This window comes from Atractosteus spatula, chromosome 15 (assembly GCF_055471065.1).
Source record: "Atractosteus spatula isolate fAtrSpa1 chromosome 15, fAtrSpa1.hap1, whole genome shotgun sequence".
NCBI lineage: Eukaryota > Metazoa > Chordata > Actinopteri > Semionotiformes > Lepisosteidae > Atractosteus > Atractosteus spatula.
This window is the reverse complement of record NC_142720.1, coordinates 24,586,669-24,607,532: the sequence shown is the minus strand read 5'-3', so window position 1 is coordinate 24,607,532 and position 20,864 is coordinate 24,586,669. Positions and strand designations below refer to the sequence as shown.

Sequence of the window (20,864 nt, the reverse complement as noted above, 5' to 3'; positions counted from 1 at the left end):
GCTTAAGAATAGCTAGTTTCATATGAAATTAACCTGAAGGAAAATCTGTAAAAAGCTAACAAATAAGATATGAAACTGTAGTGTCTTTTTAATTGGTTAGGTATATACTGTAGTTGTTCCTGATTACATAACACCAGAAATGTTAAAAAACTAAAATAAGACGAAAAAGATATGGCAATGCCTTTGGTAATTTATATTTTATCAAGATTATTGATCATTTTCTACAGTCAAAAGGTTAATTGTGATTGTCAGGGCAAGATGCTTGGATATGGCTCTTTGGATAGCGAGCAATAAAAAAGGTAACCTGTTTTTACTGCCTCCTACAGCACTGCACAGTAAGGACAACACAAACGTAAACAACAATTAATCATACAACCTTGGTGATATATAACTGCAGTCAGAGATTACACCTCAGCAGAGAGTGACTTCCATGAGAGTAAAACCATCATCTGTACTAGCAAAGCATATAACATACTTAGACATGGATATCTGTGCCTTATTTGCAGTAAGATGTCTATTGGGCTCTCACCTGGGGCTTCGTTATCTGTGATCTAATTCTCCTGTCATGAGTCAAAGCAGGTGTCACAAACAAAGCTAAACATGGGAACAAACTCAGAGACAAGGCTCGAAGGGCCCAGAGCTCAAACTCAATGACAGAGCCCCAGACTCTCTCAGGTCCTAGTATTTATTCTGAAGAGCACCTGGAACAGCTCGTAAACCGACTCCGGGTGCTCCGGCTCTCCCGCTGATCAGATTCTGCGGCGGGCGGCAAAGGGAGACGGGTTCACGATGATGTCAACAGCTGCCGCGATGCAGACAAACTGGAGATGATTCAAAGCAGAACACAAATATAAAGCAAAGTCAGTAATATATAGAGAAACCCAATCTAAATTAACCAAACAATACTAAGAAAAAAAATATTTGGTTTTATTTTCAGTGGCTACCTGCAAAGCATCTTATTGTAATCTGATTGTGATGGAAAGCATTCACAAATATTGATTTAAATTAGGTTTATGTGAATAACACGTAGTGTTGGTGCATTTGTTTCAGACTGCTTTTGACTTCTTTACCAATCACAAAGAAAAACTTCATGTATATGAAATAGTATAGTAGCACAGAATAATTAGATATAACATTTTCTTTATTCATCTCAAAAGCCAATGATTAAAACTTTTGTGCACTATATTTTTAACTAATTTTATATCTTCTATTGCTCAAAGATTTGCATCTTAAAAATGTGTTCTCTTACATTATTTTTAGGTCTATGTGGGACCTCAGCATATTTGTAACATAAATTGTGGAAAAAAAAAGTCAGTCCTAATGAAAAAGGTAATATGTCCAGCTTACAGCAACTTCATATTCCTGGGAATCGATGTTTTCAAGTATTTGTTTCCAATATAATAAAGGGAATGAGGTACATCATTTATCTTCCGTTAATGACTTGTTGACACACTTACCAATGTAGTCAGGGTTACAATTACAAAATACATTAGTCTGAGTATTATCAATTTAGTGCAACAATTAACAGAAAACATTTGTTTACACGATTCTTATTACAAAGTGAAAACCTGTAAGATTTCTCAAGAGGTGAAAGATATTCATTAATGAATGTAGAGATCAAGAACCAGAATCAGAAATAAAGTATTAACCTTGTGCTCTCCAATTGTTCAACCAGTAAAGCTGGTCATTCAGATTTTAGGCTGACCCCATGGTGCAGTTGGAGTATTGTTATAAGCAGACTGACTAGGATTCCCTAGATGGCGTGGCAGAATTGTCCAAGTGTAATTGGAGTCCAGTGAATTAGCTCTGGTTTATCATACAGACCCCTGTGTCTTGTTGGAATTTGAAAGGTTATCATTAAGAGGCACATTTTGGAAATATACTGTACAATGGTCTTTGCAGTGTTCAGATTGTTCAAATGGATTAACTGTAAACTATATTGCAAATTAAGGGGGGGGGGGGGGGTTATAAGAGAAAAATAACTAGTATTTAAAACTTCTGAAAAATTGTATATACAGTATGTAGTGTCTGAAAAACTTAACATCATTTTGTATTTAAACTGAATCTGATCTTGCATTTAAATTAGTGTAACCATTTGAAATACATGACATTTATTCAGATTTAGTATTGATCAAACACTTTTTAATAATTTGTTAAAAATGTACAGTACGTTGATTAAAATAAACATACTATTAATTAATTAATAATTAATAATGAAACAGTCTATCCCAGACATGCAAGGTGTGACTATGAGCACATAGCTGCTCTCATCCTGGACAGGATATTAGTCCATTGCAAGACTGTAGAGAGAGAGATAATACCGTGTAACCAATTAAACCTAGTTAGCATATCTTTGGAAATACAGAAAAATCTGATTCACCTTGTAGAAAACATGCAAGCTCTGCATAGATGCTCAAAACTGGAAAAAAAACACAAGACCCTGGAGTTGTGAAGCACCAGTACTAACCATCACACATCCATGCTACCCAACAGCACATTTAAATGTATACAAAGATGGAGGAAATTGTATACTACTCAGCTTTTGATAGTCAGACATTTCAACAAAAGGGAAATTAGACATTTTTTGATACATGAAAAGATAATAAAAGAGCTCTACAGCGCCTCAACCAGTTAACACACTTGCTGTACATGTGAAACCCAAGATCCGAAGACTAAAACCTACTTGCATCCTGTCCTACCAGAACCTTTCCTGTAGTGTTCTTACCTGCCCGTCCAGCCCTGTCTCTTGATCCTGTCAGTATTCTCCCGGCTAGCCATTTCTTACTTTTCCTTGGCAAACTTTTCCTCCAAAAAACACAGGGCTCCTCCAATTGGATTCCTTGCAAACATTGAGACATGGCGGTCAGCAGCCGTGAGACATGTCATAACAAAAGTAGGTTGAAATGAGACACACCTAGTGTAATTAAATAACTGGTAACCAGAGTTAGTGAACTTCCATACAAGTATTAGTGAGCTGGTGTATTGTATATAAGCAGTTAGCAGTAAACAGTTAATGGGTCTGTGACCAGGCTCTAGAAAGTAATGAGTAAATAGTCTTGATAGTATGGTTCGCTGTTCCCTGTGCTGTAGCACCAGCCGACTGGTGTGAACCCTCTGTGGGGGAGAAAGTGTGACATGTTTGAGCAATCAGACTGGCTCCTGCTGTGTCAGGGGCACAACTGGTTTTTAATGAAGTCCGAAAACTGTGTCCCTGGCTAAACAGGATCAGCAGGTGTAGTCGAATGATGAGTAAATGGTGGTTTTGAAGATCTTGATTTTGGGAAGACAGATTAGTGTCGAGAGTCAAGACTAGTGAGGATTATGAATAGGAAGCAATCAAAGAAAACAAGATAAAGTGATTTGCAGAACTTGGGTATTATGCTCCAGTGTTTCATTATGGAAGGCGAGTACGAAAAGGTTAAGTAAATTTCAAGGTAACATGAAAATCTGAGTGAAGAACAGCTAAACACTGGACCCTGCAGGTTCTCCTAAAAGTAGATCACTGGAAGATCTAGGCACCCACAGGGGTTTCTTACACTAAAACACAAAAAAATTCAAAGTGATGCTGGCTAAGAACTGCAATTCATGATTTATGTATCAGTCTCATCTTACTATTTGGTGTCATCAGCAGGTAAGGAACAAAGCATTCAGACCCACAGGCATTTTTCTCCAGTAAGAAAAAAAATGTACAGATAATTTAACATGAGTGTAAACCAATATTGCCTTAGTAATAAAATGTACTACAGTCCCACTAAACATCAGATAAAGTATTCAATATTTAAACATAAATAATTCTAACAATCTCACAAAGATGACATCTAAATACAGATAAAACCTCTCTAAAACAGGCCTACTTCCATGACCTAAAAGCACTTTGCAGAGTAGAGGGCAAACATGTAAATTTACCAAAAAAAAACGGCAACCCAGGATATCCCATACAGTCTGCAAAAGGGTCTTTTTGTTGGTTTCCCATAGATACTTGAATGAGATTTATTTAGCAAAAGACACTTGTTCCAGGGAAAAAGCAAAGATAAAATTATATGCCTGTTCTTAGGGTTGTACAAGCTATGTTCCTCCACATTTCTATGTGCTCTTCTGTGCTCTCACAGTTGAGATGTTAAATACAGAAACATGAGTGGTGCATAAGCTGAGTAGGGGTACAGGGAAGATATAGAGTGAATGCTGAAATAGAGTGACAGAGGAAAACAAAGGAGGAAGGAAAAAACAGCACACCACACCACTTACCAATTAATGTACAATTATAGCCTTCTGCCTATACCCATTAGACATCAAATTGAAAAACTGCAATCCTTAATAAATGTATTCAAGTTGGGTTCTTCTGCTTCATCATCAAAGTGAATCATTGATGGTCTTAATTTGATTTAAAACTGATCTTTAGTCAAAGACAAATATTAAGTTAAAGATCAGTCATGAATTATATGCCAGACAAGGCTAGTCCATGTTCTCTGTCTGAACTGTTTTTGCTATGGAGAAGGATTGCACGTAAAGCTGGCAGTCTATAATGATAACAGCAACAACATTCTCTTCTTCTAGATTTACAGTAGCATCTTTGGTGTTTTTTTCTTCTCTATAACTCCACGTTATACTGATTTATTTGTTACTCACAGGAGGTGGACACAATAATACAAACACCTATTGAAAGGGAATCATATTTTGAAGTAACTGAATTGCAGTTCCCTGTATTTGATAAACCATTTAGAAAATAGATGGGTGGATAAATTGACATTTGAAAGGATGCCGCACATTTCATATTAAAACTGATTACTATGTTTTCACTATTTAATTTGTCTTAAAATCAACACTTTAAAATGCAAGTTCATAAAGCAACATGAGAGATGGAACAGATTTGGAAAAACATCAGATAGTTGGTGCCCTAAAGTGCAGGTGCATCAGTCACAGAATCAGCACATTTAAAGCGTCAAGGGAAACTGTTGAGAATCATAACATTACATATGCCAAACAAGGGAAAACAGCAAGAGGGGTCACAAGTTGAAGTGCATCATTAGGGAAAGGCAGACATTTAGCAGGATAGTGGATAAAACCATAAAACAATAGTTTCATGAATTAACTAATAATCTACAGCTCTGTGATTCAGTCTCAACAAAAACTGTATATTGTGAGCTTCACAAAGCTTGTATTTATGGTAGGGCTGCCATTCAGAAACCAATTTTAACTAAGGTCAAACTGCAGCAGCACATATCCTCGATGAGTAATTGTTTTTTTTTTACTCTTTCCTACATCTGGACTGGTTTATGTTTGGAGAAAGCAAAAGGAACCCTTCAGCCCACACTGCCTGTTCCTAAAACATGGTGGCATATCTGTTATGGTATGGTACTTCCATCCTGTGGGAGTCTGAGTTACAGACTCAGGATGTGCTGCTTATCAGAGAGGCCTCTTTCAGCTGCATTTCTATTGATTTTCACAAAGACCTAACCTGCTCGAGTTATTGTCTGGTTGAAGCAAGAGCATCAGAAATCTTTAATACTTTATTTATAGTGTTACAATATGCTTTGCTGCTACAGGTAAGGGTATGTCTATACGTCAAAAATAACCTGCAAGATGGGGAATTTAAGCAACAGAGTAGAAGCACTTTAGAATCTATTTTGTTCATAGTGGAAATTAGGCATAATAGTTTACTATAAGATGATGAAATGCTTTACTGTATATAGCAAACATTACATAATATCATTAGTGTATTTCAATTTTCCACACAAATTGAGATACTGTATTGCAATGGAAAGTACAGAACCTGGAAGCAATAGGATTAAAATGCATTAAGATTACTTAATCCTGTTTGAGAGATGGTATCAAACAACCTGGGTAAAATTGAGGGAATAGATATAATAGAATTATTGTATGATTGTGACCTTAATAAATTAACTTTTCAAATATCCTTTAAACCTTTAATGACTGAGTTGAAAATTCAGGTATACTGTATAATTTTAGAAAAGCAGATTATGAGGAAATGAGAGTTTGTAAACGGTGAGCTGGAAACATGTATACAGTGGTCAATAGAAGCAAGACAGTTAAACTTCAAACACATGATTTTCAAAACATTTAAAAGGGTCAAGTTCAAAGAAAGGGGTATTCTGATGTTTAGGTATACTTCATTTAATGGACTGCTTTTTATCACTTTTGCTTCATAAGTCAGCATTGACCTGACTAAATACAATATTTAGATAAAAATCTAGCAAGTACACGCTATTTACAGTACTCAATTTGTTTCTGTGTACTACAGATGGATAAAGATGACCAGTGGATTACTGTGATTTAATCTTAAAGGAGAATTTTGTAGTCATAAAACTAAGTGTGCACAGAATACACATTAACTTGAGTTTTAGTTTATTTCAAAAGTTAATCTGAAATAAGTGGTTTGAGAATGTATCCTATGTTTTAAAACATAATTTACAATTTAATATTTGAGATAGACCCTAAATTTACCATATGGATCAATGTTTTTTCTTCAGTTTTGGTAACGGGGAAAAAACATTATTAAAATTTATTTTATCAGCACAAATTCATTCTAGACTACTTTTTTAGTTTTCTGTTTGTTTCACATTGTAAGTGAAGTGTTTTTCAAGATTTAACCTGCTATTGTGATTATGTATTTTTCTGTCTTTAAATATTAAGGTTTATCCATTAAAACAATGGTTTTGTTTTTTACACTGAAGCAAAGGCTGCCAGTGCAATAAGAATGTCTGAACAAGGGAGCAAACTATTCTGACAGACCATTTTATTATTTCTCAGTACAATAAAGGAGAGATGTAGGCTATAGTTTATTTTACAAAAACACAATTGAGGTGTCTTTATTTAGATGTACAACACAAACGTCTATCACCAGCTAAGCTACTATATAGCATCATTGTCATGTGAAGGAAAACCATACCTTATAAATAAAACAACAAGAAACAGAACATGCCATAAAACACTTATGACAATTTGAAAAGTCAGACAGAGCTTTCAAGACAGAATAAAACATAACTATTAGCTCATTTGGAAAATGTGTTGCAGCTTTAAGTTACATGGTGTAGCAGATAAAAACAACACATGCTGTGTACCAGACCTCTTGAGATCACATCTCACATTGGGTTTGAATGTGTGCATGTATTAAATCAACAAAAAGATTTCTCCAAGCCCTTGCAATTTAAACTCCAATTTACCTCATACTATGTTAGTAAAATAGAACACACACAGTTTGCAGATTACAAGCTATAACCTTTATTTCTTGTTATATCCCAGTAGCTGTAACTTGAAATATGGTCAACCCAGTCTAGGTTTAGTCAACAAGCACAATTCACAAGTGGATTCACAGTTATCACTGTCCACACCAGCACACATACTGTCAGCCCATTGTGCAATGAAGAACACTGACTCAGCCCTGCGCTGCGTCTGGCCTTTGGATACAGATGATACCTGATGAGCAGCCCCACATGCCATCAGTGTGCTCATGACAGTCACTGTTATCCTGTTCAAGCGCAACAATAAGCTACCTTGACTTGTTTTGCCACTAGTGTTTTGGATACCTTCTCAGCACCCTCCCTTTATCTGAAGTGCTTTCATGGTTCTAGAATTTGTGTCCTTCACTTCTATTCTTTTCAACCTTCCAGCTCTTTGTGAAACCCTTTGTTCATGCCTCTGTGTTCCCACAGAAATGTGAATGGAGAGTTTGTTTCATTCAGGAATGTATGCAGCTACAGTATATTCATACAGTTAACCTCCCTTTTGGGATTCCCTTTTGGAATTAATGAGCAATATTGTTGCTTACTGCTTAACATGGATACAATACAGCAAACAGCCATATTGAAAAGTCCATAAAGCAACAGATACAGTTCCACTTCAGAAAGGAATACTAAGATACCACTTTCAACTCTCTTCTCATTTCTGTAGCGTCTCTGCATATCTTTTAAATCATTTTTCCAATGTGTTTTTTTTACAAAGCATAGTTTTTAACAACTTATGCGAAGCCAGACTTTCTAGCAGAAATTATAGAAATTGACTGACATTTGTTTTTCTGTTTATACAGTAAGTAAAAAATATAGGTGAATAAAAACATACAATTAATAAAAAACACTAAGTCAGATATTTTCACTATTGAAAGTCATTGAAAATTATTTCTCACTAAATACAATTTCTTGTATTAACTGCATTACTTAAACAATGACATACTGTATGATCAAGATCATTCATACAAGTGGGTAAAATTATTTTTTTCTAATTCCATGTTGTCATATTCCATATATAGTGCTAACCAAACTATCTCTGCCTCTCTAAAACTATTAACTTATTTGCGGAAACATTTTAATGGATCAGAAACTTTTCCCAATTTATAGGCGAATTTTGCACACAATCAAACTCACTTTACTTGCACACAAAACTTTTCAGAAGCAGGCTGTCATGACAGATGGTTCTGTGTGTTGTTTGGAGCAGTCACACTTGCAGTTTGGACGGAAACATTGTGTCCCATTTCACATGAATATCGATTTTAGGGAGTCTTCCGCAATCTAGTAAACACAGGTTGTTCTTGTAATTAATAACTTACAATGCTTATTAATTGTGTGTCACTCTCTAAGAGAAGCCAACTTCCAGTCATGTTCCTGATAACTGACAGCAGAGCTCCTCCTCATTAAAATGGCTTGAGTCTTCTCAGCAGGTGTGTCAGGTAGCCAGAGAGACAGCAGTGAGACCTCACACCAGGGCTCTACAGGAGAGCCAGAGTTCTAGAGATGGAGACTGAACCTCTGAGATCAATGAGCATGACGAAAGATCCATTTTGTGACCACAGTCCATCGATCAAGGACTGATAAAGAAACCTTTCTTTTTTGCACAAAAATAATTTGACTTCATTGTTTTTCTGTTCATTTAAAACTAAAAAGAGTGTAGCTACCCTGTAACTGTTCTTAAAATATATCTAAGCTGTTGTAACTCCAACCTGTAACAATTAGATTCAGTACAATGAATGTACACCAATCCATTCTTGGTCTGCTTGTCCTGGTGAATGTCAGAAAAAGAAGTTATATCTTTAGCAAAAATATTATACATATTTAGTTTTCAAAGAGTAACACAAATTTAAAGCAGTTATGTCAGAAATGGATGCAAAGTTGCAATACAAATAGGGTAAAGTTGTCTCCAAAGCAACTGGACACAATATTTATCAATAGGTGTAGAAAACAAAGTTCTTTCAAGATGTTTCTTATAAATTAAATTAAATACTAATGCTATTATGAACATTTGCCAACAGAAAAAGCAATGTTCATACTTTGCTTTTCCAGTGAAGAATGGATAAGGTTAGGGCGCCTTACTTTTCCTGTACTTTATCATATCTTCAGAATGATTAACTTATTTTTAGTCTAAATCACATACAAATTCTGCTATTTCATTCAGAGATAATTACAATAAAACCAACAATCCAAACTGGTTAGAAATGGTTGCGGAGTCCTTCTAGAAGCAAGGGCAGTGCCATGGGACTATTATTGACATCACTATCCCCCTCAAGTTTCCCCATCTTCTTTGTACCACTTGTAGCCTTTGAAATTCTCAAGGATGTTGCTCACTGTGATGCATGTTTTTCTCAATTCAAAGAACATACTTTTAATCTCCTCACTGTTCATATGAATAATTAGTACCTAGTGACTGTCACCTGTAACAACAATTTACATTCCCATGGCCTTTCCTCGCTCTGACATTATAACTTCTGACCTACGCAAATATATTAATAAGACATCTTGTTCATCAAGCAGACTTCCTTCAGTCCTCCCTTTTATTCCATTCGCATCTCTGCTTGTTTTTTTTTTTCCTGAGAATGAATAACTGAATTTTAAATCAAGGTGTTTCATACCTAGCAGTGCTCCTTTCTCAGAAATGATGTTGCATTGCCCTGTGTGAATCCCATGGGCCTTCATTTTTGCCTTTGATCACAATGCAAACTTACAAAGCCCAGCTTTCTCCAGGCCCTTTTCTTCAGGTTTGTAAATATTCCAAGAGACTCTTTTCCAATACCAACATTTTTAACATACATATTTGATTGTGCTCTACGATTAAAGATTAAAGTTTTATTTTCAAGTTTACGTTTAGAATGAATCTTTGAATTCAGGTGGATTTTGGACCATGGGATTGACTGTAGAGCTACCTCTGCTAATATAATAAAAAGAATACAAAACAAACGGAATGTGAATGAACAAGACTGAGAATCACTGTAGAGTGGGATGCATTCTTCATTTGCATATCCACTGATTTGTGCTATTAGATTAAAATGATATGATCCTGCAGTTATTTAGGTCTTACACTGTAAAGAGTTGTAATAGTATTTACTTTTTTCTTCATAAAACATTTTCCTGCATTTGTCTGAAGCGGTCTTTGGTTCCCCTCTCTAACTCTTAATTAGCCATCTTCCAATCACAATAAAAAAGAAGGCATAGTTACTGTGCCTTGTTAGAGGCTGTCATTTCCAAAGTCACTGTATACCCTGATCAATCACACACTTCTACAAATGATCAGTTATAAGCTGGTGTCTTTAAATTTATACCTGCAGTAGTGTAGATCAATTTCAGCACATCAGAGTAAAGAACTGAAAAGTCTCATTCCTCTGGAGAAGACTAATTGTTTTTCCATTTCTTTTTTGAGGGTCACTTGTCTTTAGAATAACTAATTCCTTGATTTGATATTTCTCCTTGAGTGTGTAGCATTGAAAGAGTTGGAACCTGTTTGCTTCTTTAGTACATCATATTCATATAATAAATGACAGTTGCATTTTTTAAAATGTTCTGTTTGGAGGGAAACCATCATCTTATAAATGTCAGACAATTATTAGCTCAATTCCATTCAAATCTTCCCAAAGGTAATCCGAAACTGTCCTAGAACATGAAGAGAAAAGAGTGCAAACACATTGGAGTACCTTTCATGGGTGTAAAAATGAAGTAGTTCTTTGTCCAAATACAATGTTACAGGCGTTTGAACAACCTTACACCTTCTTTCTCCATTCTTGCACATAAGTCAACGTTGGGAGCCATTTACAGCTATATCCTGTAGTTGTGCGATTCGAGGAAACTCTTATTCATAATCATACCCTTGGCTCTTAAATCACACCTTAAACTGCACTGTAGTATGTCTGAACAATTATTGTCATTACATGAAAAGTGAAATTTTATTTTCAAAAAGAAAGCTAATAGTGACAATTGTTTGAGGTGTTTAGGAGATTTAAGGAGATTAATTTCAAATGAAAAACTACCCCTGTGCCTTATAAAACAAATTTAACCGACATATGCAAATAGGATTAACACATAGATAGACCTTTAATTCAAACATAAAATACACAAAATTCAAACAACCCAAAAAGCATCAGACAATGTTTGTTGAGAGTAACAAAATCAGAAGCAGCAATAAATGGTTTATGTTAAATTCAAGAAATAAAATATGGTAAATTAAATTAAAGTAGGAAACTGGTGCAAACAAAATACCAACCAAACTATCAATTGAAGCAATGTGAATAAAAAAATAGAGCTTTGCAAAGTCAGACCCAGTTTATAAAACAATGTATAAACCTTTTTTAACATATTTGTTTTAATGAAATATTACAAGACACAAATGTCAGATTCAATTACAATCAATATGTCTGCTCTTGCTGCATCACAAACTGCTGGATTCAGCACATTCTTTAAGATTGCTGCAAGCGATTGACTACAGCTGACTGCTCTGGTTGTGCCTTCAGCAAATGAATGTTTACCATAATAAGAAAGATTTGTTGAATGTGCACATAGTTTTCATACTACCCAAACAGCTGGCTAAGCATCAGTAAAAGGTTTGAGGTTTCAAAAAGGCCATTATTCTACTAAAACACAAAAAAAATCAGCACAAACAAAAACCCCACCCACACAAAACAAATAGTAACACAGATAAAAAAAAACATCACCCAAAAGTGACCTGTCAATATAACTAATGTCCCATCTTCACTGTACAAAGCTCCTTCCCCACTGCCCACACCTCCTGAAACACGTCAATCTGACGAGAGAGCCTGTAACAGGCAAACTCCAGCTTCAGCCCAGACACCACTAACACCCTGAGCAGTCGTCACATTCGAACCCAAGCTGTCTTGCACCTTGTTTTTCTGATTCTTAACTATTAAATATTATTGTTTTCTTGTATTATTGTCTTGGATCCCTTGACGTTTTCCTCTCTGTCTTTATATTGTAGACAGACAGACAGTAAAGGGAAGTACCTGAATCAATGTTCAAGAAAGATTGAAAGAAACCTGGATTATATCCTCCTGTCAACTACTAGCAGCCAAACAAACGAGATGTGCTTCATGGCCTTCTCTGATATGTAACCTTTCTAATGTTATTACGTTTAGGGCTTGAAGTTTTTCTTGACAATTTTATTTCAGTCCCTCAGGACAAGATGTCAATATACCGTCTTCTTAAGATAATTATTAAACAATCATCCCATTACAATATTTTAATTATTTCAATTATCCAGTTGTTTACTACAACGTACGTGCATAAGCATGTAAATTAACAGTAATTTATGTTAGTATGGCTAATGTTAGTATGGTAATCACACTTCTGTTTTATTTACCACAGACAATGTGGAAATAAAATAAAATAATAATCAGAAACATACATATAATGTGTCAATTGAATAGTTGTGCTTTATATAAAGAGAAACAATATACTCAAATCTGAAAATGAGCAGAATAAATAACTATTAAGTTATGTTACCTATGCTATAGGTATTCAAAAAATCAGAGAGAAAGAAAGTATCCATTGTGTAAAATTTTTACCATTAAATTAAATTTTATTGATTAAATCAGACATCTGCCCAATTTCTGGAAGGGTTGAAATTGCATTGCTATTTGTGTCACTTTCCAGCAAAACCAAGTGTTGCCCAAATAGATGCAAAGAGAGCTGATAAATTTATGTTGCTTCTGGAAAGGCAACTATTCGCCAGAGACATATGCCTGTCTGTACTGCCAGCAAAGGGTCGTGACCCTGTTTCCCCAGTGCATCAGACTCCAGGAATGCGAACCACAGCACTCTTTAACCCATGGAGATGGGGGAGACGGGAGTCCTTATGGGGCACTGTGACATCACACCTGTCAGAAGGGCCACAGCTGTGGGTAATTAAAGCCCCTTGACAAGCCAAAGATGGGCCCTCGTCTACTTAAAACACATGCTTTACCTCCATTGTGAGGATGCAGGAGAGCAGAAATGCTGCACAGATAGGTTTAGCCAGACCACCGACATCAGAGAGATAGTCCACAGCTTGGGACAAAACCTCGGTTTCATTTCCATCTTTTCCTTCCCAGTCTGTGAGTTTTGATTTGTGAGCATACACCCGTCGCTCAATAAAAGACACCCGTCACTCTGAGCAACAACAGAAGAGAGTCAATGCAATACTGATCCCTCTCTGTTCAGCCTGTCATAGGCATTTTCATGGGAACAAATTAGGTAACCGCACCCTAAGCCACCTCATGCTCATGGAACCTCCTCCAGAGAAGGGCAAAGCAAAAAGTAATTAAAAATTAAAATTACTGATTAAAAATTTCTATATTAAAGTGACAGAGATTTAGTTCCCCTGAAAAGCTGTCAAGTTCAGATGTGTCTAGATGAAGGAAAACAAATTGAAGTATATTTAAATCCAAGAATAGTCGGCTCTCGACCCAGTGTTGTGGGAGTATTGAAGAAGATGCCCTGCCATGACGCTTAAGCCAATAACCTTACTTTTCCCAAGAAAAATGAGAAGAACAACGAGATATAATGGGGCTTAAGGAAATGTCCTATAATTGATAGGATGAATGAACTGAACCTTTTTAGTCTTACACAAAGAAAACTAGGAGAAAGTATTCAAAATCATTAAAAACATTTTAATGGTTTCAGGAAGGCAGAGCAGTTAAAGGGTTAAATTCTACTGTGGTAAAAAAAACTATTTTTTGTGTGGAAAAGAATAAAGGAGTACTGTAAGAAGCCAGATAGCAGGAACAAGTGTTCTTGAGTATCAAAACAGAGAACCGATTCCCATCCAACCTGCCCAAAACCGAAATTGTGCCATCCTGTCCAACCACCGCTTATTGAGAAAATGTACTAACATATAAGCATAGAAGTGGCAGGTCAATTACTGAAAACACTCCAATGACATACATTTATTCTACACTAACAACTATCCTGAAATATTCCCTATTCAGAACATGTATATATTGGTAAGGAGCTTTTATAGCTTTTCTCAAGACTGGGAATTCCCAGCAATATGCTAAAGATCAAGGAAGGCAGAAACTGGATAGGAAGGAAGAAATCAACCACTTCAATCTCCTGAAAGATTCCAATCCAACAACATAACCAAATTCTCACATCTCCGCACTTAGGCTGTCCTTGTAGTAGTAGCAGCGGAGGTATTACCACAATTGCTGGATGAACAGAGAGATGGTTCTCCATTTCTTACAACACAATACTGACATACTGTCATTACCTAAATGACTGAGGATCATATTGAGACTGCACCTGGTGCCCTTTTTATGTACCACTGTACAGAGAAATGGGAAGCTAAACAAGATTAAATTTGCCAATTAAATTTGTTCTAGTCCTGTCCTCATTCCTAAACCTGATGGAATGTACCCATTTTGTAATGTTTCATTGTATGGAACACAAGTCTTCAGACTTGATGTCCTAAGACCTTTGTGGATGACTTTCTAGAAATGCTGAGGTAAGATCATCCCATCCTTCCGATTTACAGTCAGTTAACGCCAGTCCATTATCTCTTCCAGACTCAAATAGGAACATACCCGTTACTCTCAAAATGTGGAACTAATCTTTAAATCATGCTTTTGCCTCCATATTTAGGCAGTTTGTACTTTGGGATTTGTTAAGACAGACCAAATGGGACTGGAAGTAAAAGAATCACAAAGCTGGAGAAAAAGAAAAGACATTTCTCTCTGTGAAGTAACAAAAGGAAAATTTTTGCAGTCAAATGGCTGAAACTTAGACTGATCAGCGAGAGGACATGTTTCCCCAGACAAGTAATCTCTACAAGCTCATTGATTATAAGTCTGACCTTTCAGTCACTAAAAAACTTCACAAAGTAAAACTAAATCGTGTTTTTATGGCTAAACTTGTCACAATATTCAATACAAATACACGTTGACTGCTTTTAATGCCTTACACGTGCAATATGCTTCAAACCTTACACTTTAGGAAATAATGCTCTGTAACTGTATGACGTTTTCTAGGAAACGGATAATCTGCTCAAATCTAAAATGAAATATCTAAAATGATATATATATATATATTTTATTAGTAGCTAGCGTATTGTTCTCAATTTAGTACTATGGTCTAGGTTCTCAATTTTGTATTTTACTTATTGTATTAGAAAAAAATCACAATAACAAAGGTTATTAAACTATAAAAAATCTGTTTCCAAAAGCTCCTCTCTATTTGCAGACAGTCCCACATATTTCTGTTAATTTTTTGAAAAATTGATTATAAAGACTTGAAAATGGCATATTAAGCAGCAGAATATTTTGCTAAGGTTAGCCATCAAACAGTGTTGAATCATGTTGAATGTGTTCATCATTACATGGCAAAGGGTGTATATCATTAACACAATCTCATATTAAAATGTACTCAAGAAAAGATAATTCCCTAATTATCTATTGGGTTATAAATAGATGTATTTATGAAGAGGAAAAGGGAATTTCCCTTAATTTAATTAGTTAATGTAGTAATATTGCCAAAAAACAAGAATTACGCAGAATCTTGTGGAAAAGAATTATGAATTATGATGAATTTCTACTAAAAAAAAATCAGGTGTTGGACAACACAGGTTTTGTCAATTTTCTTCTTTACTCTCAGCATTTAGAAAAGGCATTTTTGAAGGGCGCACGATTTATGCTGAACATGTAGTTTGAAATATCGTTATGGCAGCCGGCAGGCTTGCTGAAGAAAATGAAGGTTCTTGTTAATCAAGGAGATCAGAGGTCACCTTTGTGATCATCATTTCAGGATGCACACAATAACAAATTATCTTTTCGACAAATCGCATGCCAGCCTTTCATTTCAGCTTTTATAATTTATTCTTTCCATGACAGAGAGGTAAAAGTAAAAGGAAAGCAAAGCCTGATAATCTTGTATGTACGGTACAGCAAAAAGAAAGTGCTTAAAAATTATTTACCAACGACAGGATAACTAAGCATGGAAAACAATTATCATAGATGGCTTTTCATTTCTTGTCTCATAAGATGTTTTTTCTGCACAGAAAGACTGGATCCAATTTTCATTTCATAACAATATTTGTTTGTAAAGGATATATACTGATGGGAAAAAAAACGCAACACCTCCTCCTCCACACTCTGGCCCTCCCGTCCGCATGGAACAGGCTGAAGAGTGACTCACCCATGAAGAGGACCCGATGCCACTGCTGACGAGTCCATCGCAGCCTCTGTCTGGCCCAAGCCAGTCTGGTGTGACATCTAGGAGGTGAGAGCAGAGGGTCTCAACGACAAGAAGGCTCCACAGCCGAAACGTTGCGTTTCCTTTCATCTCTTTTCAGCATGGAATAAACCTTTACTTGTTCCTTTGCAGTGTATATATTACATGTCTGTGTTTTGGCATGATGTTTAGCACTGCAGTCTCAAAGTTCTTGGCTTCTGGATTTCTGCCCTTGAGTCTTCTGTGGGGAGCTTGCAGGCTTTTCCAGTGGCCATGTCATTTTTCTGGTGGCTCTGGTTTACTCCCACCAAACACAGACATGTTGGTTAAACTAAATGGTGTCTTTCAATTGTGTGTAACATCCAGAAATAAGCTTGGAGCTGTTGCTTCCCCTTTCTCGTTAATTATTTTCAAATCACAACCTGTTTAGCAGGTAAGCAACACATTATAATGCCACCATCAGCAATAATAGAGTATATAAAATAGATTTCAAAATACAGTATATTCATTAATTTCATGTGTTCATAGATCAAATAGCCATCCTTTACTAATTACAAAATGAGCTTTTGATCTAAATTTTATTTGGATAAAAATTAATAAGCAATTGGTAATGAATGGAATGCTTAAAAATCATTACTTAACAATTAACAACACTAACAAATCAGATAAGGTAATCAGGTTCAACACAAACTGTTGCTTTAAAGTAAAAGTTTTGCAGACTATAAGAATCTTGGCTCCAAAGTCAAATATTTGAAGAAATGGCTATGGAGACATAAAACCTTTGAGAAGAAAACTGCACAAAAGTTGACAAAAAATCCAGAAAATGTTCTTTGAAAGTCATGGTCTCATCCTGAAGCATTACCATAAAGGTGAAAGCCTGAGGAAACCCACTAAATCTCAAAAACAATTTCTGAATGCTTTAAGTTTCAAAGTTAGAAGGAAACTCAGAAGAGTTTTATAAATTATCTGACTGAATGGAACCGCGACATCTGCTTTTACAGTTCATTATAGACTAAAAGAAACTGGACAACATAGTCATGCTGAGAAGAACCCATTTCATAGGCCTGCTGGGTGGGTTATAAACTTGCATGAGAAAATGCATACATTTCTGCCTGAAATGAAGACCCATGGGCAGATGGATCTAAGATAGTTTCTCAAGTACTAGAAATGTGAAGATACTTAGCAACAAAGCAAATGAGCCGGAAGGGTTATAACCAGCTCGACCCGCCAGAGGGCGGCATTGCGTCAGTTCCAGGAATTCATACTTCGCATTCCCACAAGGGAATTAGGAAATTGGCAGCACCTGGGGACACCAACTACCTATAAAAGCATGAAGGAAAAAGTCAGTAGTTGTCTGAGAAGACCCTCACAGCTACTTTAGGTAGTGAGCTCTTAAAAGATCTCAGGGTGAGATCCTTAATAAAGCACAAGGAAAAACCACAACTCGGTTGTCCAGTAACAGCCTCGGTCGTTTCAATGTCGGCTCGCCGGTAAGAAGGAAGACGGTTAAGAGTGAGACTGGCCCAGTGGAACTGACCAGCTTGGGGACTTCTACTGCTACACAGAAAGTGAAAAGGATTAACATCGTGCTGTTTCCTGGGCCGTGTTATCTCCCCCATTTGCCGGTGAAGTCTATGTATGGACTCCCTGGCTAAGCTACCTAAAGGGGGAAATTGAGTAAAGTTTAGAAAAACACCTAATAAATGAATCCTCACCTGATTCCTGAGTCACACTGTCATCACAGATTCATTGCTGGCAGATGCCATGTGTGGAAAAAGGAGGAAGGCACATAATCAGTGACATAAAAACTGCACCTGTACATGAACATATCTCCATTAATGTGTTATATTACTGGCAAAGTCCTGATCAAGTCTTGTAATGTTAATGATACTGACCTTGGCTTGCTTCAGGTTTGAATAATAACAAGGAAATCCATGATTGGTTGGACCTCAACAAGCATGAGAGGCCTTCTGTTCAATTTATGGGCATGATCTGTTTTAACTGTTGCCGGGAGAAGGGGGGAAGGGCACTAGGAGTTGTTGGGGAAAAGTAGAAGTTATTTGGAGATCTATCGGAGAGAGAGCTGCAGTGCATGATTCACTATTGTGTGGTATTGACACTCTACCATATCTTAAACCAACAGGAAGTTAGCATGATAAAAACCAACACAACTAAAAATTGCAATAATTCAAAGCACTATGACATAATGGGAAGCACTCTTTATTCAACAATAAGCAAGATGGAGAGTGAAAAATTAAAATTAATGCTGAGGCTTCCAAAGAGTCTGAATCTCAATTCAATCAAACCTAGAGAATAAAATAAACTGGCCTGAAAACAGGGAGGAACTTGTCCTGAAGAACATTCCATGTGGAACAATACTGCATTACCATCTGAAACAACATAAACAAACATAAGAAATACAACGACAGAGTGTGATATATTTATATATTTTTTATTTGATATTAGCCACATTTCATATTATTCTGTGATGGACTGGTGCCCCGTCCAGGGTGTATCCTGCCTTGTGCCAAATGCTTGCCAGGATAAGCATCAGGCTACTGTGACCCCGAATTCCAAAATATATTCCAAAATAAACTCTAATGTCAAGATGATCCATAGTTTTTCTTTATGTTAAGTGAACTTGGAGTAAAACTAATCTGATACAATAAAATTAAAAACAAGTATGTATATGATAAAATATTAATTTGAGGGATATCAGTCCTTCTCATTAGAGGCTATTAAAAGATTAATTAGGCTGTCCAATTAGTCACAGTCCATCACAGAAAGTAGGGTAGAGCATTAATAAATCTATTAATGAGTATCAAGTACATTTGTGAATATATAAACAGCTATTTAATGTGGACACAATGGAGATTGATTAGCATTTGTGTGTTGTAACCCATCATTTACAGGACAAAGTAATTCTTGAAAGAGAAGAAGCCCGAGACAACGCTGTAAAATAACAATCAAATATGAAATGTTTTATGTTAAAAGAGGATTGGAAGTGATCACACCAGATCAAAAACACAAGCATGTGGAGTACCCACCTACTGTAGATTAAACATACTACCGATTTCACTCGTATCTTCAAAAAATGGCGTGTTTTTAATAAATCACAAATGTCTGGGGATATAAATATGGACACTCACAGACATTTTAGGCTACTGCTTGTAAAAGAGAAAAAGAAATTGAGCCAGGATATTACAGACCAACTTCCCTTGGGTCTATCTCACATAGGGTGGGCATAGTCAAATATCAGATACATTCTAGTGCAGATCAGCACTACATCCATCTGCTTGACTATATACTGTAACTGTCTGAAACAAAGATCAATTAATTAAATCACAAAAGAGCTGGTTGTTCCAAAATCTTGAACTGAAATTCATTTGAACATTTATTTAAACATCTCTTATCTGACTACACCTGGCATATGTGCTGGCGCAGGACTGACAGGGACAGGGTTGTATACTTTAGGGATGCAATAGATATTCTCTACAAGTACAAGTACAAGTACACAAAGGTGTGAAGATGAAAGTATTGATAAATATTTAGAGGCAAAGATTTTTGTCTCCAGGTTCTGTCCTCCGACGAAGTATTTCGAAGTAGAGGTTTGGGCTATGATACAAATATGAAATTAACAGTAAGCAGTTACTGAAAGAAACCTGCAGCTGTATGTGAAATTTTTGGATATACTGTAGCTAATTAAAATTCCAATGTTAAAATAATTAGTTTCAGCTGCACACAATACTAAGGAAATCTGCTATTCTAATCACTCAAATTAGCAGATAAGAAAAGTCAGCATTTAAGAATCCAATCTCTTTGGAGTCAAATAATGTGCGATGTTAATCCTTTTTCATGTCAGTCTAGCTTATTGCACTGAGTCAGCAGTATCCATGTACAGCTGTGAAAAGGTGTAATTTTATTTAATGAAAAAGAATCACCCAAGGAAAACTGTAATAAAGACACTAGTGAACACTTGAGTCTAAAAACAATGCTGTTTTTAAGATGCTTTTAAAAATACACTGTCACTCTATCCAGTATGGGCTGTAGATCTGATGCTGAAGAGTTAGAGTCATCTGGTTCTCATTCCAACCAGTCTCACAGTTATTCAATTAAAATTATGGGGTTAATCAAGTAAGATTAATGTGATTTTCAGCTGCTGGTCAAATACCCCTATAAAGCCTTTCTGGGGCTGGACAACAATGTGATGTTGCATTTCAGTTTGTGCTGGTAAAATGCACGTCTGTAGATTTGTGGTGTCATGGATGTAGTTTCTGTTTGAGACATACAGTACAAATAATTGTGACATACAGTAATTGTATCAGTCACTAGTACATGAGGGATTTTCAGAATCAACCATATATTCATTGTTAGGAGCAGTTTATGAATAATTTAAAACACTGGCATTGACAATCTGCCAATATCCCATTCACA

The 20,864-nt window shown here is 36.0% G+C and overlaps 1 long non-coding RNA gene across 1 annotated transcript; it reads right to left on the bottom strand.

Annotated features, from left to right (window-relative positions):
- Positions 1–619: 619 nt before the first annotated feature.
- Positions 620–16,598, bottom strand: LOC148820300 (uncharacterized). The gene is made up of 3 exons (XR_016094214.1): positions 16,395–16,598; positions 2,726–2,839; positions 620–821 (listed from the first exon to the last, which is right to left on the bottom strand). It is a non-coding gene; the product is annotated as an uncharacterized LOC148820300 (long non-coding RNA).
- Between the last annotated feature and the right edge of the window lie 4,266 nt (positions 16,599–20,864).